At 55.5% G+C, this 22,893-nt stretch overlaps 1 long non-coding RNA gene across 12 annotated transcripts in view; it reads left to right on the top strand.

Annotated features, from left to right (window-relative positions):
• The window catches only part of LOC102158724 (uncharacterized), a 135,716-nt gene extending 115,438 nt beyond the window's left edge, over positions 1 to 20,278 (top strand). For 7 of the 12 annotated variants that reach the window (XR_014809409.1, XR_014809417.1, XR_014809418.1 and 4 more), the window contains 5 exons: positions 7,939 to 8,071; positions 9,609 to 9,795; positions 14,319 to 14,360; positions 15,373 to 15,446; positions 17,128 to 20,278. This is a non-coding gene — a long non-coding RNA (uncharacterized LOC102158724). Of the gene's footprint in view, positions 1 to 7,938; positions 8,072 to 9,608; positions 13,732 to 14,318; positions 14,361 to 15,372; positions 15,447 to 15,580 lie in introns of all 12 variants that reach the window. The other 5 variants (XR_014809413.1, XR_014809426.1, XR_014809412.1 and 2 more) reach the window with 3 other exon arrangements.
• Positions 20,279 to 22,893: the final 2,615 nt, after the last annotated feature.

The raw sequence follows: 22,893 nt of genomic DNA, 5'->3' as shown, positions 1-22,893 counted from the left end.
AGGGCGAAAGAGGTACAGAGAGGTGAATCAGGGCATTACTCAGCTACAGAACCAACACTGGCGGCTGTTTATGCTGAAACTTGTGGTTTGAAGATTGAAGCCTTCTTTCAAAGCCGCAATAGTCAGCTTTCTGTTCCTTGAAGCTAAGTGCTTTCCTAGCTGATAATCTCGCAAATGTTTTGTGACAAGTGAATAGACGTCCACTCTCTACTCTTCCTCCTTTGTAGACACAAATACATGCTTCTATCCATTTGCTCCAAACGGCACTTCTGGCCACCTGTGGTCTGTCAGAAGCCCAGCCGGGGACACCTGGGTTAGAAGTGCTTGGCTGGAGGGCTGCTGGGGTCACCGTGCCTGGAGCCTGCGGGGGCGCGGGGCTGCAGCCGAGGGACAGGGAGGAGCGGCTTGTGTGCAAGAAGGCTCAGCTCAGGACTGCCCTGCCTGCTTGTGGGGAGTCGCAGGAGGCCTGCCCGTTTAACCGTCAGCACTTGACATGGTCAGACTTGAAAATCATGACTTCTTCCTTGTCCCGGACAGGAACAAATCAGCCTTGCTCCTCCACCTGCCACTCCCTCGCTGATAAATCAGCAGAGTTTACATAACCCGCAGTCGGCGGTTTACACCGGGCGCCATCCGGCTCGGTTATGCGCTCCAGGTGGAATTTTCCGCGTCTGTCGGCGTGTGAAGGCAGGAGAAAGTGAACATCTCTCTGTCTGACATTTTAAACCGTGAGCCGCTGTTCAACTGTGGTTTAAAAGCGGCTCATAGGGTGGGTCCCCTCAAGGGCCAGGAGCGGTGCCAGCACCCTTCAAAAAGCATGACCCCATTTAATGGTCGTAAGCTGTTGGGGGGGTACTATTATTTTCCCACTAATAGAGGCGAAGAGGCTGCGAAGCGGCAGGGTTCAAGGCCTGTGCCCTAAACACCGTCTGTGTTGCAACCTCTCCCGGGGGACAAGGACCGTGCTCCGGGTTTCTGAGAGTTTCTGGTGCAGGGCAGGGACGCGTGGCCACGGACGGAGATGCTGGGCTTTAGGGACCAGCCTGCGATCACACAGGAGAGGCAGTGCATTTCAAGGAAACGTTCGCAAGTTGCTTTGGTTCCGTGTTACAACTCGTCTTTGAGAACCGACTCCTTTCCAGTAGAGATGCAGCGTGAGAAGACGTCCACAGGCATCTGGAAAGGCCCTTGACACCCCCCCCCCCACCATGTGAACATGTATGTGAGGTTGGATTTTCTCCACGTACCTGAACCAAGACTGCACACGGTTCAAAAGGTCGAACGCAAAGCGACATGAGTCCGAGCCTCCTTAACAGGCAAACACCAAAGAGACTGCGACAGCGTAAAACGATGTCCCTTTTCTTATTTTCTTGGAGCACTTTTTTGTTAAAATTTCTTTGAAGTTAATTCTTTTTTGCTTTTTTTTTTTTTTTCCCTGGCATATGGAAGTTCCCAGGCTAGGGGTCTAATCAGAGCTACAGTGCCAGCCTACACCACAGCTCATGCAACACCAGATCCTTCACCCACTGAGCAAGGCCGGGGATCGAACCTGCAACCTCAAGGGTCTTAGTCGGATTCGTTTTCGCTGCGCCATGACAGGAACTCCTCTTTTTTGCTTTTGAAAACGGTTTTTCCTGATAAGGATATGGAAGGTAACGTGTAATGAATTCCTCTTTTATTTGACACGAATGAGTTAATAAATATTTAGAAACCTCATCTCTACACGTGTATCGCACGAAGGCTCTTCTGGGCCCTTCGTCATTTGTGAGTGTGGGCGGGAGTCCTGAGTCCGGGAAGCTGGAGAAAGACGGTCCTGGGGAAGCTGTCAGGGCTCGTGGGCTTGGAGCTCCCTTTCTTCCCCTGGCGGCTGGGGGAGGGGCAGCTAGACCGTCAGATGTGATTTTCACTATGAAATCCCGGGGGGGGGGAGTTTTGATGTCCTCTGGGCCCTCATGTTCTCGCTTTCATTTCCCCCAGGTCCAAATTCTCTCCATGGTTCGGGGCTGACACTCGCTCAGCCGAGAATAAGCACCCACATGAGCCCGGGCTCCCTTGGTCTCTGAGCTGAGAGGTGGCCGCTGTCCCTTGGTCTCTGAGCTGAGAGGTGGCCGCTGTCCCTTGGTCTCTGAGCTGAGAGGTGGCCGCTGTCCCTTGGTCTCTGAGCTGAGAGGTGGCCGCTGTCCCTTGGTCTCTGAGCTGAGAGGTGGCCGCTGTCCCTTGGTCTCTGAGCTGAGAGGTGGCCGCTGTCCCTTGGTCTCTGAGCTGAGAGGTGGCCGCTGTCCCTTGGTCTCTGAGCTGAGTGGTGGCCGCTGTCCCTTGGTCTCTGAGCTGAGAGGTGGCCGCTGTCCCTTGGTCTCTGAGCTGAGAGGTGGCCGCTGTCCCTTGGTCTCTGAGCTGAGAGGTGGCCGCTGTCCCTTGGTCTCTGAGCTGAGAGGTGGCCGCTGTCCCTTGGTCTCTGAGCTGAGAGGTGGCCGCTGTCCCTTGGTCTCTGAGCTGAGAGGTGGCCGCTGTCCCTTGGTCTCTGAGCTGAGAGGTGGCCGCTGTCCCTTGGTCTCTGAGCTGAGAGGTGGCCGCTGTCCCTTGGTCTCTGAGCTGAGAGGTGGCCGCTGTCCCTTGGTCTCTGAGCTGAGAGGTGGCCGCTGTCCCTTGGTCTCTGAGCTGAGAGGTGGCCGCTGTCCCTTGGTCTCTGAGCTGAGAGGTGGCCGCTGTCCCTTGGTCTCTGAGCTGAGAGGTGGCCGCTGTCCCTTGGTCTCTGAGCTGAGAGGTGGCCGCTGTCCCTTGGTCTCTGAGCTGAGAGGTGGCCGCTGTCCCTTGGTCTCTGAGCTGAGAGGTGGCCGCTGTCCCTTGGTCTCTGAGCTGAGAGGTGGCCGCTGTCCCTTGGTCTCTGAGCTGAGAGGTGGCCGCTGTCCCTTGGTCTCTGAGCTGAGAGGTGGCCGCTGTCCCTTGGTCTCTGAGCTGAGAGGTGGCCGCTGTCCCTTGGTCTCTGAGCTGAGAGGTGGCCGCTGTCCCTTGGTCTCTGAGCTGAGAGGTGGCCGCTGTCCCTTGGTCTCTGAGCTGAGAGGTGGCCGCTGTCCCTTGGTCTCTGAGCTGAGAGGTGGCCGCTGTCCCTTGGTCTCTGAGCTGAGAGGTGGCCGCTGTCCCTTGGTCTCTGAGCTGAGAGGTGGCCGCTGTCCCTTGGTCTCTGAGCTGAGAGGTGGCCGCTGTCCCTTGGTCTCTGAGCTGAGAGGTGGCCGCTGTCCCTTGGTCTCTGAGCTGAGAGGTGGCCGCTGTCCCTTGGTCTCTGAGCTGAGAGGTGGCCGCTGTCCCTTGGTCTCTGAGCTGAGAGGTGGCCGCTGTCCCTTGGTCTCTGAGCTGAGAGGTGGCCGCTGTCCCTTGGTCTCTGAGCTGAGAGGTGGCCGCTGTCCCTTGGTCTCTGAGCTGAGAGGTGGCCGCTGTCCCTTGGTCTCTGAGCTGAGAGGTGGCCGCTGTCCCTTGGTCTCTGAGCTGAGAGGTGGCCGCTGTCCCTTGGTCTCTGAGCTGAGTGGTGGCCGCTGTCCCTTGGTCTCTGAGCTGAGAGGTGGCCGCTGTCCCTTGGTCTCTGAGCTGAGAGGTGGCCGCTGTCCCTTGGTCTCTGAGCTGAGAGGTGGCCGCTGTCCCTTGGTCTCTGAGCTGAGAGGTGGCCGCTGTCCCTTGGTCTCTGAGCTGAGAGGTGGCCGCTGTCCCTTGGTCTCTGAGCTGAGAGGTGGCCGCTGTCCCTTGGTCTCTGAGCTGAGAGGTGGCCGCTGTCCCTTGGTCTCTGAGCTGAGAGGTGGCCGCTGTCCCTTGGTCTCTGAGCTGAGAGGTGGCCGCTGTCCCTTGGTCTCTGAGCTGAGAGGTGGCCGCTGTCCCTTGGTCTCTGAGCTGAGTGGTGGCCGCTGTCCCTTGGTCTCTGAGCTGAGAGGTGGCCGCTGTCCCTTGGTCTCTGAGCTGAGAGGTGGCCGCTGTCCCTTGGTCTCTGAGCTGAGAGGTGGCCGCTGTCCCTTGGTCTCTGAGCTGAGAGGTGGCCGCTGTCCCTTGGTCTCTGAGCTGAGAGGTGGCCGCTGTCCCTTGGTCTCTGAGCTGAGAGGTGGCCGCTGTCCCTTGGTCTCTGAGCTGAGAGGTGGCCGCTGTCCCTTGGTCTCTGAGCTGAGAGGTGGCCGCTGTCCCTTGGTCTCTGAGCTGAGAGGTGGCCGCTGTCCCTTGGTCTCTGAGCTGAGAGGTGGCCGCTGTCCCTTGGTCTCTGAGCTGAGAGGTGGCCGCTGTCCCTTGGTCTCTGAGCTGAGAGGTGGCCGCTGTCCCTTGGTCTCTGAGCTGAGAGGTGGCCGCTGTCCCTTGGTCTCTGAGCTGAGAGGTGGCCGCTGTCCCTTGGTCTCTGAGCTGAGAGGTGGCCGCTGTCCCTTGGTCTCTGAGCTGAGAGGTGGCCGCTGTCCCTTGGTCTCTGAGCTGAGAGGTGGCCGCTGTCCCTTGGTCTCTGAGCTGAGAGGTGGCCGCTGTCCCTTGGTCTCTGAGCTGAGAGGTGGCCGCTGTCCCTTGGTCTCTGAGCTGAGAGGTGGCCGCTGTCCCTTGGTCTCTGAGCTGAGAGGTGGCCGCTGTCCCTTGGTCTCTGAGCTGAGAGGTGGCCGCTGTCCCTTGGTCTCTGAGCTGAGAGGTGGCCGCTGTCCCTTGGTCTCTGAGCTGAGAGGTGGCCGCTGTCCCTTGGTCTCTGAGCTGAGAGGTGGCCGCTGTCCCTTGGTCTCTGAGCTGAGAGGTGGCCGCTGTCCCTTGGTCTCTGAGCTGAGAGGTGGCCGCTGTCCCTTGGTCTCTGAGCTGAGAGGTGGCCGCTGTCCCTTGGTCTCTGAGCTGAGAGGTGGCCGCTGTCCCTTGGTCTCTGAGCTGAGAGGTGGCCGCTGTCCCTTGGTCTCTGAGCTGAGAGGTGGCCGCTGTCCCTTGGTCTCTGAGCTGAGAGGTGGCCGCTGTCCCTTGGTCTCTGAGCTGAGAGGTGGCCGCTGTCCCTTGGTCTCTGAGCTGAGAGGTGGCCGCTGTCCCTTGGTCTCTGAGCTGAGTGGTGGCCGCTGTCCCTTGGTCTCTGAGCTGAGAGGTGGCCGCTGTCCCTTGGTCTCTGAGCTGAGAGGTGGCCGCTGTCCCTTGGTCTCTGAGCTGAGAGGTGGCCGCTGTCCCTTGGTCTCTGAGCTGAGAGGTGGCCGCTGTCCCTTGGTCTCTGAGCTGAGAGGTGGCCGCTGTCCCTTGGTCTCTGAGCTGAGAGGTGGCCGCTGTCCCTTGGTCTCTGAGCTGAGAGGTGGCCGCTGTCCCTTGGTCTCTGAGCTGAGAGGTGGCCGCTGTCCCTTGGTCTCTGAGCTGAGAGGTGGCCGCTGTCCCTTGGTCTCTGAGCTGAGAGGTGGCCGCTGTCCCTTGGTCTCTGAGCTGAGAGGTGGCCGCTGTCCCTTGGTCTCTGAGCTGAGAGGTGGCCGCTGTCCCTTGGTCTCTGAGCTGAGAGGTGGCCGCTGTCCCTTGGTCTCTGAGCTGAGAGGTGGCCGCTGTCCCTTGGTCTCTGAGCTGAGAGGTGGCCGCTGTCCCTTGGTCTCTGAGCTGAGTGGTGGCTGCTGTCCCTTTGTCAGGACACCTGTGCTCACACAGAGGACTCTGGTTTGGAAAGTGGGGGACATCTTGGTGGCTCTGTCCCTGTCAGTGGAGGGGGTGACAGAAGCCGTGGGCCTCTCCCTATGCACCTGCAGCCTGGAGTTGGCCATTGGAGGAGAATTTACACCAGAGAAATAGGCAGATGCTTGGAGTCGGGGATTTGGAGTTTTCACAGAACTGGTGGTTACGCACTCAGCAGCACCCTCTGCTTAGCCCTTATTGTTTGTAGAGAAGTTAAAGCAGAGCTATTCCAACAGCACCTGGGAGTTAGGGCCCGAGCGAAGCCGGATGTCCTTGTTCCTGTCACCGTATTTCGGCGCGCGGGTAATTCTGATGTGCGCCGAATTGGAGAAAGGGGTTCAAACCCACCATTCCCCTGTTGGTGAAACTCGCCAGGGTGGGGCGTCTTCATCGGCCTCCGTGGCAGCCTGGCCGGGGTCTGGGGTCACAGGCAGATGCAGGACGGCATCTGGCCCCAGCCGGCTTTCCTGCTGGGGGTCCCCAGCCCCACGCAGGCAAAGGCTCGCGGCCTATGTGGTGACGTGTCTCCGAGCAGAAAGAACGACGCCTCCTCTTCTCTCGTCTCTCAGCTCCGGGACGGGTTTGGCTAAAGAAGGGCTTCTTTTCGGGTGGTAGGTGGTGTCAGGAGAGGGGAGGGCTTCGTGGAGGGAGCAGAGAACATCGAGGCAGGGTCCCAGGTGCCCCGTGTGGACCAGCCCTGTGCCCCCGGGGGACACGTTCGCAGTGAGGCCCTGAGAAGGTGAGGACCCCCGAACCCGCCTCGCTGTAGGACAGCACGCTGACCGCCCGGCTGCGTCCAGTTGCACCATGAGAGAAAGGGCGCTGCTCTTCCGGAGGCACCTGCAGGAGGCTTCGCCGCTCAGCTTTCGAGAGCTCGGCTGGAGATCAACCCAGGCACTTTCTTTCCATTGCACTTCTTGCATCCAAGAATTGGTCCCTTGAAAAACGTCCCTGCCGCTGGGCATATGCCGAACAAGTTTGTGTCCCACCAAACAAGGACAGAGCTTGGTTTTGTTTTCAGCTCTGGGATCCACACTGCAGCATAGTTCCTCTAAGTCTGGGGACATCCTTTTTTGGCTGACAAGTCCTGACCCCCCGGGGCTCGTAGGTCACTTTGCCTCCGAGCACAGAAGCCTCCATCTCACCCAGCAGGCTTTCCCAGGGACCAGCGCTCACCTGTCTCTGAGGAGTTTATTGCCAAGGTCTGGGAGCTAGTTTACGTTTTACTCATGAGTGATCTCGGGCTGATTTGATTTAAAGCCTTGGATTCTCTTCCATCAGATTTCATTTAGGAAGGGGGGGAGGGGGGACGAACAGGTGCATCGTCCATTTAAAACAGTGCTTATTTAATTACGTTTTTCAGATGAATTTGGCCATTAAATGGGGAAGCACGATGTTAATTAGGTTCGTCTGTGTTTGGTTCCGAATTGAAGCGGATACTTGTCAAGTCATTACAAGGTGAAATGTCAGTAATTAAACAGATTAATTGTGGGATCGGAGAAGTGCTGACACACTCTGCTTATCGGAAAGACGGCTACCGTCTCGGTACAATCACACGCATGTACGTATTTTGCTCAACCGAGAGCAGCAGGCTGACATATTCTGTGTGTTTTCTCCATGCTTGTTTTTGTAAAAACAGCACATGGATTCTTAATCTGCCTCGCATTCCTAAATGTCACATATGATCCTTTAACATAAAACTCACACGGGCTTTCTTCCTGTCAACGTGGAAACGGCTGGTGATGAATCGTCCTTAGCATCTCTGTCCCTCTCTTTCTGATCTTGAACCCGAGAAGAGACATGTGTAATTATTTCTCAAAGTATTCAATGATTTTCTTCATTTCTTTTACCGCTGCACCTATGGCATAGGAAAGTTCCCGGGCCAGGCGTCGAATCAGAGCCGCATCTGTGACCTACGCTGCAGCCACGGCAACATCAGGTCCTTAACCCGCTGAGTGAGGCCAGGGATCCTACCTGCATCCCGCAGAGACTACGTCAGGTTCCTAACCTGCGGAGCCACAGTGGAAACTCTGATTTACTTCAATTTCAACTAATTAGTTCAAGAGAAGGAATTGTTGTTTCTCCAGCTGTAGCAGTGTCTGATGTTAAAATCATCGTCACTCCAAGGGTTGCTACGACTGTTGGAGCTTAAACATCTTTCAGTGGTTCCCTTGGCACTTTTCGAAATGACCCAAGTGCCCAGCTATAGTTTACGTCATTGTCCCTTTGTGCTCGTCTGCCCTAGACCTGGACCCCCTGCGCCCTCGTCATCGTCTTTCCAGCGTATCTGCTCTTCCTTCACAGCAGCTGAGGACACTGACGCCAGGACGGAGAATTCGGACGACGTGAGGAAGAGGATCTGGAAACGAGCCCCGGCACGATGGCGCCACTTGTCGATGTGCTCGAAGGTCTGTGGCTGCGTCCGGTTCTGTCAAGGGTAAGAATCCCCGTTTCAGCTTGGACGCAGTCACACTGGACCAAACGTGGTCTTGGTGTTTGTACTAAAAGCAGTTTTCTGTGTCGGTGGCCACCTGGTAAGCTTGGCCCTCCTGCTCTGGGGTCCCTGGACGGTCCCTGCAGCAGCGCGTCCTGCCTCCCAAGCCCCCCCCCACCTCCGCAGTTTCTCCTCAGAATTGTGCAGTCTCCCTCTTACACCTGTGGCCCCCCCGAGGCTGTGGGGCATCTATCGTGGTCCCCACCTGCCTCGCTGCCCCTCCCCCGACGGCTCCTCCCAGGCCTCAGGTCTCAGGGTCTCGTCTTTTCTCGCGGGGGCCTTTCCCACTCTTCAGTGACCACGTCCTACTTTGCTGTAACCTGCCTGCCTGTCTGACTTGCTGCGACCTTAGAGCAGAGGCTTCACTGGCATGTGTGTCGGTGGGGTGGACGTGGCTCTGGTGGGAAGTGGGGGGAAGCCGTGATCTGCTCTGAGGACGTGGGGACCCTGGCGAGGGTCCCCACGTCCACGTCCCTTAAACTCTCTTTGAACAATTATCCAGTCCTACCATTTGAGAATTTGCCACGTCTCACTGCTACCAGTGGCGGCTAAGACGCCCCCGCTCAGGCTGTGTCAGCGGCTGGGATGCCCCCAGCCTCAGAACGGGCTGGATTTGCTCCTTGTTCCCTCACCTGCGTTCTGTTCTTGCACCAAATGCCCGACTCTAGTTCACCACTCAGCCAGGGCTTTCATGTCACTGGCTGTTGTCTTTCATGGGGTGGGGGGGTTCACACCACCTGGCCTTTGCTGCTTCTCCCAAAGAGCCCCACCCTTATCAAAGCTCAGATAAGTTTGAGAAGGTTAGGGATGAAAACTACCTTGGCATTTGATGTGTATTTGCATATGCATGTAATTTATTTGGGGGAAGATTAGAGCAGCTATTACCCAAGCAAAGATAATAATTGCCCTAATTAGTGATAAAGTGGAATTGGCATTTTAGGAGGCTCGGAGTCCACATCCTGGGCAAATGTTTGTATAAGACGTAACTTTCGAGGAGTACCTGCTTGAGCTGCCTTAATTAACTTCATTCTACTTACTAGACCCGTGTTTGTTCCCGTCTGGGGTTTTACATTAATAAACACAGAGTCCATCGTAGGTAAATGGCCCTTTGTTAAACGTGTTGAGGGAGCGGTGTGACCCACAGCCACGTGCCAGGTCGCGGGTCCCGAGTCTGGTCCAAAGGGATGAGCAGTGCAGGCTTGGCAGGCCTTCTCCTGCAAGTCCGAACGCAGCACTTCGGGCTTCGTAAACCACAGGGTCTCGGACAGTGCCTGAGAGGGGCGTGCTTTGCGCCCACCACTTCTCAGACGTCGCCGGCTGCCCGTGCGGTCACAGGGTCACTTTAGAAAGTAGAAGTCAGTCAGTGGGGACCACAGGCCGCACGGCTCTTCGATGCACAAAGTGGGGAGTTTGGGGTCACAAACTCTCAGTGTCTTTTTCTAAGGCTTGGACGCTTTTGTTTTTCTGCTCTTGTTTCTAGAGTCTTAGTTCAAGAAAGAGCCACGGCTGCTGAAGCCCCCACGTTTCTGAGGATGGGGGCAGCTGGCTCCTGCAGGTGCATCTGAGGGCAGCTCTGGGGCTGCACAGCCCGGACCCCCACAACCCTGAGGGTTTCTGGCCTTTGACAGAAAGCATCCCGCGACCCTGCTGTGTACAGTTACCTGCAGGTACAACCTGAAGGGAAAACCTCAGGGGACCAGTTGTATGTCTCACACACACACACACACACACACATGCACACGCACACTCAACACATGTGCATGTCCTGAACGCACTGTTTGCAGATACACTTGAGGGACACATGAGGCTAAGTCACCTGTGATCACACCGCCCTGAATTCCGCCCCCATCGTCCTCACCACCCGCCCTGGACCCGCGAAGCCCCGGCCTGGACCCTCGCTTGGGGTGCAGCCAGCCTGCTCCAGCCAAGCCCCTGTCTCAGGACGCGGGGGCCAAGGAGGGAGGGACCCGGAGCCAGAGGGGCCGGGAGGCGGCTCAGGGACAGCATCTACACAGCACAGACTTCATGGAGCGCTCCCTCTAGGATACAAAGTGTGGTATTTATGCTGAAGCTACTCCTTGTCTGCGTGACCCCGGCCAGCTTGGGACGCGACTCAGGGCCCGTCAGCGGCTGCCCCGCAGGTTACCCTCGCTGTCACTTTCTCCCCTCGTTTTCCAGGCCTCGCTGGTTGCTCCCTCTGTTCTGCCAGGTACCCCAAGATGGGCTTTTGGAATCAGGGGACAGAAACACGCGGTGGACGCCTTGTTCCCCAAGAGGGCCGGGCTGGCGCTGCTTTCTCACGCTCGCGTCCGGCCCCGAGGGCCGTTTTCCGAGTTCTCTTGCTGTTCCCTGTGCTGTTAGCGCCCACATTGAACCCAGGGAGGAGCCAAGGGCAGGTCCCAAAGCCTCGGGGGCGCCCACACCTCCTGGGGGGCCGGGGGTTGCAGAGGCTGCCGCTGGGGGCGAGAAGGGGGCCGTGGTGACGGCCGGGCCTGCCCGCGGGAGCTCGGGACGTGGCCTCCGCCTGGGGTTTCTTCATGGACGACTCAGTGCCAGGGTCCCCCCGTCTTTCACCCGCAGGCACGGGTGTGGGTGACGGAGTCAGGAGGGTGCCGCGTCCTGAGCCCCGGGGCCGAGCTGGAGGAGGGAGGCCTCTGGAGCTGGGAGCTGGAATGTGGCCGCTAGCCAGACGGACCGTGACCATTTAGGACGATTTGCAAGCACAGGCCCCCGTCCTGCTGTCCCCATGTGCTCTCCGGGCATCCAGGACTGTGACCCCAGAGGAGAGGGGCCACAGCTGGGCTGCCCAGCCCCGGGGGCAGGAGGAGGCCTCCAATGACGGCAGCCCCCTGGGGCCATCCGGCCGGCGCCCCCACCCCCCGCCGGAGGTCAGTCAGCAGCAGCGCTATCTGGCCGCCCACCCTGCTTCCTGCTCCTGGTGACGGCGTCACCCCCAGCAAGCGGAGTCCTGTGTCTCCTCCGTGAGAATCACTGCGGGGTCTGGGAGATGAGGAAGCGGCCAGGGTCTCGCAGCCCCATCTCTAAGGCCGTGTGTGTGTCTGGTGCGTGTGTGCGTGCGCTTGACTGCGTGTGTGTCTCTGTGTGCCTGTCCATGTGCACGTGTCTGTGTGCATGTCTGTGTGTGTGTGTCCATGTGTGCGTGTGTCCACGTGTGCATGTGTCCGTGTGCAAGTGTCAGTGTGTGTGTGTGTGTGTGTCAGCATGTGTGCGTCTGTGTATGTGTGCCTGTGTGTGCATGTCCACGTGTGCATGCGTGTGCATGGCTCTGTGTGCATGTCCGTGTGTGCCCTTGCCCAGGGCATCTCCGAGGGAGCCCTTGCTTGGGTCCTGCCCCTTTGCCGGCAGTCGAGAGGGTGAAGCTGCTACAGCAACGCCTGCCTCCTTCAGGAAACGCCAGCTCCTCTCCGAGCCCCTGTGGGTCCTATTTTGTTTGGTCTCGGCCTCCGCCTCCAGGGCATCTGGTGACTTCATTTCTGGGCCTAGCAAGCTGGGGGACTGTTTTGCAAGCGTCTTCCAGAATTTAAGCCTCCTTGTGGAGGGCGCGGTTCTTGGCACGAACGATGTGGCTTTGTCTCCGGCAGCCATTAATTCTGGTCCTCGACCAGCTCCGGGAAGCCTGGGATGTGCTGGTTTTAGGGCGACGGAACCACAGGCGGGGGCTCGCTGGGCCCGGGTCTGTGCGTCCGTGCTGGACCGGCTGGGACATGGGCAGCACAGCACAAAGCATTGTCATCTGCACAGCGTGTTGATGCTGTGGTGAGCATGTTGGGGCTGCCACCCGATGTGTAAGGATAATTACACCTGGAGCTCAGGCACCCCGGCCCTACGTCACCCCCTCAACCCTCCTGGGCAGGAGGAAGTGTCAGGATTCCCCAGAGACTGCTGGGGAGCCGGGCGTCCTGGGGCCCGGGGGCTGGCAGAGCCCCGGGAGCACCCTTGAGTCGGCCTGGAGGCTGTTTGCTGATCTCGGACCCTGGCTTTTGGAGGAAAGCCTCCTTTCCTTCCCAGACTTGCCCTGGAGGGAAACGTGACTCAGCGAGACCCGACTTCAGGGCTGAACTGCCCTGTCAGGAAGCGGGAGCCTTGCTTTGGTGCCCTCCTGAATCTCCTTGGGGAAGTTGGGACAAAAGCCCTGGCGGTGGGGGCTGGCCAGAGGCGGGCGCAGGCCCCCCTACGCCGGAGCGGGAGAGGCATGCTGTGTTCCCTTCCTTCTTAAATTGGCGGTTGGACGAGGGCGGCCTGAGCGGGTGACCCAGGGCCCAGGGACGCGGGCGGTTGGGCGCCAGGTGCCAGAGGCGCCGTTAAGGGTGGCATCTCATCTGAGTGTTGACTGTCCTGCTGGGTGTTTTCCTTCAGATAATTTTGATATGAAAAGAAGTGGTCTATTCAGGGGCCTTGCTGCCTTTGCCATATTCCAGCTGTTAAAGCATCTGCTCTGGTCTCTTCCACGGGACAGCTCATGGGCCAGAAGAACCTAAGAGAAACTCTAGTGCCATGGTCTCAACATCATGTGCTCTGTGGTCCCCCTAAAGAAGGAGGGATCTAATTGCTCCTGATGCTCAGGGCCAGCGTGGCCTCAGGAGCCTCTGCTCATGTGGCCACTCTGTCCTGTCCGACGACAGTGATGGGCAGCGAGGCCTGGCCTTGAACCTGCTCCAAAGTCCGCACGTCTGTTTGGCTTCATCTCATTTTTAAAGAAGTGATTTCTGCAGCTTTGTACAATCCATGTCATATATTGATATGGTCGAACATACACACCTGTGTCATTTATAAACAGGTGAACATGCACCTGCAGGACATAGAGAGTCAAGGTTTCCTGGAGGAGGGCGTGTACAATTCAAGAAGCGAGGCGGCCACCCTGTCAGTGGACACAGCGGGGAGAGCTCAGTCCGTCACACCCACTCCCTGCTTTTGCCCCGAGGAGGTGGAGCAGAGGGCTTTGTGGACGGGGGGCTGCTGGGAGGCCGGAGGGGCGCCCGGGCGTCGCCCTCACAGTCCAGAGCCCTGCGTGTCACCCCAGGCGGCCCTCCAGCCCCCACGCTCACGGGGCTGGTGACTGCCGGTCGGGGCCCCACGGAGCCCGAGGGTTCGGCCCCGGAAACCCGCACAGACCACGTGCTCCCCTTCTGGCGGATCCCAAACCTGGCTTCACAGCTTCCTCTGGGCGAGCCGATCATCTTCCTGTCAAAAACATGCTTTCCTTTTTTTGTCCCTACGAACAGACTCATCAAAATCAAAATTTGAAAAAAGGACTAATTAGCGACACATGAAGGAAGAAAGAATGGGCAAAGATCGGCTGTGTCTCGTGTCCGTGGTTAGGCTTCCTTGGTTTGGGGTTTGAGTGTCGTCTCAGCGGCTGGCGAAAGCTGGACGGGACGCTTGTGGGGAGAGGCGTCACCCAGCTGCCAGACAGGCTGCGGGGCTGGGACCGGGTTGCCTCGGGTCTGGAGCTCAGTTGAGGGGCTGATCCTGACAACACCGAGCCCTCCGGCTCACGAGCCAGGTGCATCTCCCCACGGACTCAGGACTGGGCTTTGCTCAGCAGCGTTTCTCGGTCTTGAACATCTAGTGCCAGATTATTTGTGAGTATGATGACACTGGGAACGGGGTTGCGTTTTGAGTTAAAATCCCCACTTGTTCCTCATTCATTGCTGGTGCAGCCCGTGGTGGACGGCTCCAGAGCCCCGCGGCGCCAAGTCCAAGGACACTCAAGGTCCTCGGCAAAACGGCTTTTGGTGCCTGCATCGAACCTGCGCCCACCCTCCCTTATACTTCAAAGCATCTCTAGATTACTTGTAATGCCCGATACAATGGAAATGCTGTGCAAATACTTACAAACACGATGCTGCCGATGCAGTTCCTGGCACAGAGCAAATTCAAATTTTGCTTCTTGGAACTTTCTGGGATTTTTAAAAAAATTATTCTCGATTTGTGGTTGGCTGAATCTGAGGGTATGGAACCCGTGGACATGGAGGGCTGCTTGCATATAGAAATGCGGATTTTTCAGTATTGATCTTGTACCCGGCACCCTTGATATTCTTCTTAGTTCTTGTGTCTTTTCTCTTGAGCCCATGAGCTGGTCCACAGAGGTGGTTTATGTTGGGTCCAAGACAGACAGCTTTAGTTCTTCCTCTCTCACCCGGGTGCATCTGACTTCTCTTTCTTGCAGGAAAGGCCCGTCCAGGACAACAGCGAACAGAAGTGGGACAAGGTATGACCTTTCTCTTGTTTCTGCTCTCAGGAATAAAGGCTTCGCATTTCACCGTTAGGTGCACTTTCCTGGAGTGGAGACGTTTCCCTCCGAGCCCCAGTGTCCTGCGGGGCTGGATTTTGTAAAATGCGTCTGTGTCCACTGAGGTTGTCACGTGGGTTTTCTTTTTTAGTTTATTAACATGGTAAAATATATTGACGGACTTTTGAATGCTGAACAAACCTTGCCTTCTTGGGTTAAACCTCATTTAGTCAAAATGTGTGTGCCTGTATATCTATTTGTATGTATATATGCATATACGTATGAACACAGATGCAAATATTCTAAACAAAGTGTCAGCAAGTCAAATCCAACATTATATAAATGTACATATGTGTATAATATTTGCATCTGCGTTCGTGAGCGGTACTGGTATTTTTTCTTGTCAAGTTTTCACATAGCTTTGCCGTCAGGATAACACTAGCCTCGAAGATGAGTCAGTGTGTACTCTCTCTTTCTGCGCTTTTCTAGAGGGGTTGGTAATAGCACACAGTTTGTGCAGCCCGAATGCTTTTAAACTTATCAAGTTTGTTGTGTGGCCCAGAATATGGCCTCTCCTGGCAGATGCACTTGGAAAGGCGGTGTATTCTGCCGTCGATGGCTGGCAGGTCCTGTCGATGGCAGGCGGGTCGGGGTGGGCACTCTTTTGGCTGATTTCTTGTCTGTTTGTGTTCCCGGTTTGGGAGAAGAGGTTTGTTGCACACCCTCTCCTGACAGCGTCGGCACAGTTCCCTTTCTCTCGCTTCTGCCCAAACCAAATGTCAGCGATGTTTTGGGGCAGGGCGGGGTGCAAGCAGACAGAGTCTTTGAACGGCCACACATCTGCTCGTTTGGGCTATTTTTTGAATAAGTGGATGTATAAAAATTCGAGTTTGGGGCCCGTAGGCTCTTGAGCTGGTGGGTCTCCTCGTGGAGGGAGGAAGTTCCTGGGGGCAGGTTCCCAGAGGCCAAGTTCGGGTCATTTATTCAACAGGTCAGGATTCAGGAGATGACGCCAATTTGTCAAGGAGGAAAAGGAATTCGTTTCAACTCATCAGAAACTCTAAGGTTAGACATCTCATATCTATAAATTATGCAGTTCATTTTTGGATTTTAGTACCTAGGTTGACGACTTTATACATCAAAAATCAATTTGCTCCTTATCAGTGCTGTGCAGATTTTGAAGGTCTTATTCCTTTTAGAAGCCACAGAGTTTGGAGGAGGCTGGAGTTGTGGTGGGAAACTCAGAAATGCAGAGATCAGAAGGAGGTCTGCTCACAAGCCTTCCGATCAGCCTGTCCCAACTGGAGCATCAGCCAAAAGGGTTTTAAATCTGAGCGAAGCTGGTGAAAGCAGTTGGTTAAGGAAGCCCCACTGGCCTTCGGTCTTCAGGAGGTGGCCTTCATTCCGGCCGCCAGTGTGTGTGGTGCCAGGTGGAAGGTGTGGGGACAAAACCGGTGCCCGCAGGAGGCTCTGGGGATGAGAGGCTCTCGCACCCAGGACTTGGCCCTGCCAGGTGCTGCGTTTGTGGCGGGGGGAGGGTGCTTGGGGCTTGATGAGACCCCGGCAGAGCAGGTAATTGGGTTGGCGTCAAGGAGGGTGTATAGGTAAGCAGTGGAGTGACCTGACCGAATTTGGGTGTTCAGGCGTGACCTTCACCTTGGCATAACAAGGTCAGCGCTGTAGCATGTTGGATTTCACACTTGACACAGGCGCGGTAGCCGATTAGCTGTGAAATCCGCTTTCCTGATTCCAAATAGCCCTTTTCTAACTTGGGTCATTTCTGACCCTTCACATAATGAGAATATTTTCTAGGTCTGGGAAAGTACTGGGTCTGTGCTTGCAGCGTTTACAGGTGTTGCTTTCGGCGTCCTCCCGAAGGCGTCCTCCCCTTCTGGGCGTTTCCCCGCCCTTGAGCGGGCATGGCTGCAATACCACACTTGACTCACTAAAGTTAGCCAAAGTTTGCACACGGCCCTTCTGTGCAAAACTTACCAAGTTTCCAGTCTGGGATCTTTTACAGTGAATCACTCTCCTGGTACCGATGGTGCAGAGTCTCAGATTTCCGAGTATCCCCCGCGTGAGTGATCCGGGGATTGAAAATAGACCAGTCAGGCGTCACTGGAATTCTTGACGCCACAATTGGGTCACGTCTCTGAGGGATTTCTGCAGCTCGCTGGGTCGCACCGAGCAGAAGGCTATTTGTAAAAATCCCGTCCACGGGGTGCAAAGCGAGTCATGCTATTCAAGACCGTCCCCAAAGGCACCTGGTGGTGCGGAACTCCTGTGCGGCTCAGCCAGGCCCCAGCAGCTTTGTGTTTACCCGACAGAAGCCCCTGGAGCCTCCGCTCAGCTCTCCCGGTCGACGTCCGCGCAGACCCACTCGTGCCCAGCTCAAGGCGCGGCGGGGCCTGTCAGAGGGGCAGGTCCTGCCTTTCTCCAAGCGTGTGCATGTGGCCTGAGACACATGAATCGCTTTTCAAAATCCTTCAGGTGTTTGTGTGGTAATTTTAATACACTAGGCTTCAAAGCATGTGGGCGCCCTGCCAACAGGCGGACTAACCCAGGGGTGGGATTCTGGCATTTCTCGTTGAATGCCCTGAGCTGTTAGGGAAGAGTGTTTCCAACGAGGAGGAGGAGTCCAATCATGCCGCTGGGAGGTGGGTTTTTTTTTTTTTTCTTTTTTTACTGTTCTTTTTTACAGCAACTTAAGGTTTCATTGCCAAGCCATAACTATTTCTAATTTTAGCTCAGATCCATCCTCCTGATCTCCGCGCGTCACTGTCTGATTCCTGCTCTACGTTCTGTAGAGACGTCACCGCCACCTGACTTGTGCTGGTCACGACAGGACTGTGGCCGCTCACCATGAATTCCAGGCGCCCGTCAACGCTAATGGATTCATCACTATTACTAAGTCAGGCGCCCGACTTACTACGAGTTGGCACTAGCAGCGACGCCGAGGAAAGGTCACGTGGCCCAGCGACCATGCTCACTCTTCCCTGCAGAAAGGGACCTTCTGCCAAAGTCAGCGAGGGAAGCAGCCGAAGCGTCTGACTCACCCCCAGCACAGCCTTTGGCAACCGCGCCTTTCTGCAAAACACAGCACGTTTTTCAAATTCCTCCAAATAACTATGATAACAATAAAGAGATGCTCAGGGAGAGGAGGGAGACTGCTGTCCCCAGCCTGCTCTGTGGCACGTCCCCAGGGCCATACTCCAGCTCCTGCACTGTTGGCTGATTTCTGGTCAGTTGGGAAGGAGCCAGCAGTCAGAATGGAGCTCTGGTCCTGGGGAAAGATCTCGGGGGCTGGTACTGGATTCTGTCTGTTTGGCTCCTCGACCAAGTGCCTCTTCCTAGTCACTGTCCAAAGCACCACAGATTGGGCAGTGATTCACTCTCTGGTGATCAGGTGTGCCCTGGGCATCAGGCACTGATTCAAAGGACACGCACTCCCAGCAGAGCCAGGGGGCAAAGCCCAGACACTCCTTGCTGTGTGTCAGGGCACAGAGGAAAGCTGCAAAAAACAAACAGGCCAGCTCCCGCTCTTGCCAAATCAAGATCTTCCTTTGGAAGGAAGAAGCCACTGATGTTCAGGGCTCATTCTAAAGATTATCCTGTGGGATCAACTGAAAGCTAAGAAACAAAATGTAGGCACCTTCTTTGATGACATCTAAAATTTGTGCTTTCCTTGAAATCAATGTCGTGTTTCTAAGTTCAATAGAATTTCAAATTCAAATGTTTGTTTTAGAGTTTAAAACATTCCTGTGTGTTAAAGTAAAATAATTTAGGGACAGCTAAACCCTAAAAGGAAGAAAGAGTTCTGATCACATTCAATGAGATCAAGGAGGAAGATGTGAGAGAAAAATGGTTTCCATGACAACCTCAAGGTAATCAGCGGCAAAACCGCATTTCAACAGTCGTAGCTTCTTCTGTTCTAATGCCACACAAAGCAAGAAAGAGTGTTGCTAAGTATTTGAATGAGGATGTTCCATACATTAGACTCCAAAGTTTTTGGACTCTTTTGAGCTTCTTGGATATGTCCATTTATGTCTTTCATCAACTTTGGAAAAGCTTTTGCATTAATCTTTCAACGGTTCTGTGCCATTCCCCCTCTCTCTTTTCTTTCCAGGATTCTAATGACAGGGACCGCATGCATTTTAGGCCCTCTGATTATGTCATGACGTGGCATTCATGTCCATCTTTCTGCTCTCTGTTCTTCAGATTGGCTGATTTCTACAGATTGATTCAGGTTCACCAAATCTTCCTCTCGTCAGCTCCACGATCTTGTTAAGCTCACCTAGTAAATCTTTCATTTTAGATACTCTATTTTTTAGAACTAGCATTTTGATTGGATTCATAAACTGTCTGCTTCTCTGCTTCCGAGATGTTCGTTAGTTATGAGTATGATTCCTTTATGTCCTGGAGCAGAACGGAAAGGTCCCTATCTGCTGATTACAACATGTGGGTCAGCCTGGCTCAGTTTTCCTGGAAACTCTAGAGTTTCTTCAAATGCCTGATGTTGAATTTTACTCTGGAAATGCAGTCGGTTTGTTGTGAGGACTCTGGACTGTGGTGCGTCCTCTTCCAGGAGTTGGGGTTTGATCTCAGCACACTGCTACCCGACTGGGAGGACACGCCAGATGCTGTGTCCCCAGAGAGAGTCCCTTCTCCCCATTGTGACTTCCGACACGTCCACCTGCTTTGCTTTCTCTCCAGTGCCTTCAGGCATTTGTTTCTGTATTTTGACAAGAGTTTTTTTGTGTCCCTCAGGGGCTTTGGACAGATTTGGTGAGAGTACAGTGATGATACTGCAAGTGAAAAAATGATGCAGTTGGCTGCAGCTCACAGACATCTTGGTAAACGCCCTGCAGCAAGACATAGAATTAAAGAGCACTCTGGGGCCTCCGATGACATCTCCTTTCTGTGTGTCGCTTGTGGTCGAGACAGCAGCAGGTGCAGGAAGGGAAGGGCTATGTGCGCCTGTCAGCATGGGGCTCAGACGGGGCGTGGCTATTCATGGTGATAGCATTTGTGGAGGGAAGAAAACATGAAAGTCCCTCCAGGCAATACTCAGATCACTGGGGGAACAATGAAGGGACAAGAACAGGAGTCCATGCATCTCAGAAAAACCTCCTCTGCCAGGGAAAATGCATACTTCTTCCAGTGGAAGCTAGGACCTAAGAGGGTATTTCCTGTCTTTGCAAAAACACAGCATTTTTTTTTTTTTGTCTTTTTGCTAATTCTTGGGCTGCTCCCCCAGCATATGGAGATTCCCAGGCTAGGGGTCCAATCGGAGCTGTGGCCACTGGCCTACACCAGAGCCACAGCAACGCAGGATCTGAGCCGCGTCTGCAACCTACACCACAGCTCATGGCAACGCCAGATGGTTAACCCACTGAGCAAGGGCAGGGACCGAACCCGCAACCTCATGGTTCCTAGTTGGATTCGTTAACCACTGCGCCACGACAGGAACTCCCCCCAAACACAGCATTTTAAACACATTGAGACATAATTGACATAAGCTGTGTTAGTTTTAGGTGTGTACATAATGGCTTGATGTGTGTGTATATTGGTAAATGATCACCACGATAGGTTTAGTTAACATCCATCACCTCACAAAGTTACCCATTTCTTTTCTTGGGATGAGAACTTTTAAGAAACACTCTCTCAGCAGCTTTCAAGTATACGATGCAGTGTTAGTAGCCACAGTCACCATGCTGTGCGTTACGTTCCCGGGACTTATTTTATAACTGGAAATCTGTACCTTTGGACCCCCCGTCACCCATTTTGCCCACTTCCCGCTTCTGGGAACCACCTGCCTGTTCTCTGTCACCACGAGTCCAAAATTTGTATATTTGTTTTAATATGCCACATGCAAATAAAGATCATATAGTATTGTTTTTCGCCCTCTGACTTATCTCACTTAGCAGAATGCCCTCAAGGTCCATCCATGTTGCTGCAAATGGTAGGACTTCCTACTTTTTATGGCTAAATAATATTCATATACTATATACATATATCACATTTTCTTTATTCATTCATCCAGCAACCCAAGTTGTTTCCATGTCTTGGCTCCTATAAATAATTCTGCAATGAGCGTGGGAGGCGGATTTTTTTTGGAGAGATAGTGACTTCATTTTCTTCAGACAAATTCCCAGGAATGGGATTGCTGGATCATATGGTAACTCTAGCTGACATTTTAAAGGAAACTCCATACTGTTCTCTACGGTGGCTGGACCAGTTTACGTTCCCACCCACAGTGTCCGAGCTTCCCCTTTTCTCCACACCCTCGCCAGCACTCATTTATGTTCTTTTTGATGATGGCCGTTCTGACAGGTGTGAGATGGTACCTCATGGTGGTTTGACTTGCATTTCCCTGCTGCGTAGCAAGGTGGAGCATCTTTTCATGTGCCTGTTGGCATCTGTATGTCTTCTCTGCTCTTCTGTCCATTTTCAGATCAGGTTGTTTGGGCTTTGGCTATTGAGTCATATGAATTCTTTATATATTTTGGCTACTAATCCCTCATCAGGTATAAGATTTGCAAGTATTTTCTCCCGGTCTGTAGGCCGCCTTTTCAAAGGTGGTTCCTTTGCTCTGAAGAAATTTTTCGTCTGACATAGTCCACGTGTTTATTTTTGCTTTGGTCACCTGTGCTTTTGGTGTCAAATCCAAAAACATAGCCGAGACTGCAAGGGGCAGGGATGGCAGGTGCCTGCGAGGGGCCAGGAGAGCTGGTTTCCTCCCAGACCCGCCGCCGCCCAGTGGGCTGGCGGCACAGTGGACGTTCCTCGGTGAAGGTCATGAGGGCGCTCGAGTTCTGAGAGGGGAGAAGGGGATGAAGCCGTCGGGGCGTCTACGTGAAGTGGGAGCCGGGCCCGCCCTTCACCCTAAGCCTGCCGTTAATGTCTAAGCTCGAGGCACGGGCCTCCAAAGGCGAAAGCGTAAATACGCTTGGGGTCCAGACGAGGCAGGCCTTCTGGGCCCCTCAGGTGTCATGTGCACACAGACGCACACATGCACCCACACGCGTACGTACACACACACCCCTGAGTCGAAGCCCCAGGTCCACACCGAGCCGGGGTCACGTCGGGACCTGGCTGCACCCTCACCCCAGGTCCACATGCAAGTCCCCGGCAGACTTCTGTTGTCCCACCGCCCGCTCCCACCACAGCCAGGCGCGGCGCCCCTTGGTGGGGTCCCTCCCCACCTCCTCCCCCCAGGACCCCTCAGGGGGATTATCAGGCGCTCAGAGGCGGGGGGGCCTCTGCGGGTTGGGGGTGGGTGCGGAGACTGGTGCTTCCCCTGTCCTAGGGGCTGCCACGCCCTGGACCCCTTTCGTCACCAGGCTCCTGCAGAACGTGCTCTCTGACTGGCTATCTTAGCAACAGGCCTCCAGGCCTCTTTATTCCAGTGGCTGGATGTGAAACCCAGGCCAGAGGAGTCGCCCTGGTCAGGAGGCTCCTGCCGGGCTGCGTCTGCTGAAGCCTGGGGCAGAAGGTCCCTGGGTCGGCGGGGGGTCCTCGTCAGCGGATCCCCAGCCACTGCCGGGAAGCAAAGCTTCCCTCCCCGCAGCCTCCAGGACCCGGTCCTTGCAAAGACGAGGAGCTGAGGGCTCTGCCAAAGATGCTGGGAGAGCCGGGTGGAGCCTGGTTCAACTGTCCTGACAGCGGGAAGGCCTCAGGGACAGGCGAGTCCAAGAGAAGCACCAAGCTGGGTCCCTGGGACGTGTGGCAGCAAAGCGCGCCCTCCCTGGCCTCAGAGCGTGAGGGCAGATGCCCAGGAGAGAAGGGGGCACCAGCCACGGCTCCCGCTAAGCCGGCCACCCGGCACCCCTGCCTGGACGTGCGAGTCCAAGGCGTTGCCCACGGATTAGACGAGCATCCCTCAGCCTCTGCGGGGGCCCCTGTGGAAGCGGCACGGGAGGCAGTGTGGCCTCCGTGTCATTTTCCCGTGTGGGAGGAGAGCACGACCAGGGCGCAGGCTCCGGCATCCCCCCAGACCCCCGGGGCTGCCGTTTTGCTAGTCGTGGTGGGAACGCGCTGAGTCTAGATCTGGACGGACGGCTGCCCACGTCGTCTGGAGGCGTCGAGAAGGCAGGGACGTGGAGGCACCACAGCAATGCCACTGGAAGCAGGGGAGGAAGTGTAGTTGGCTTTTGGGGTCAGGAATCCGTTTTGGAATAAAAACAAGGAGAAAGCAAGAGAAAGGAGCTTCAGCTCCCAGGCCTCCTCTGGGCAAAGGCAGGAGCAGTGCCACCCGTCCACGCCTGGGTCAGCCTGGAGGCCCTCCCCCCACCTGAAGGCCTTCTCCCACCTCTCGCCTTGAGGGGCTTCCCCCAGCCTGGAGGCCCCACCCCCAACCTGGAGGCCCCACCCTCACATCCGTCTCTGCTGAGCTCCTTTCTTAGACGTGAAAACCTGACGTGATGACACTGTGTGTGTCCCTGTCTGTGTCCCTGCAGCCGGTTTCCAACAACATGCTCTTTCTCGGGAAGGAACAGTCAAGATTCCTGAA

This window comes from Sus scrofa, chromosome 7 (genome assembly GCF_054392235.1).
Source record: "Sus scrofa isolate SSC_HxYL_T2T_F1_AM1 chromosome 7, Sscrofa_HxYL_maternal_Yorkshire_Landrace_v2.0, whole genome shotgun sequence".
Classification (NCBI taxonomy): domain Eukaryota; kingdom Metazoa; phylum Chordata; class Mammalia; order Artiodactyla; family Suidae; genus Sus; species Sus scrofa.
Note: the sequence above shows the minus strand (reverse complement) of the source record. Positions and strands in the feature narration are given on the sequence as shown.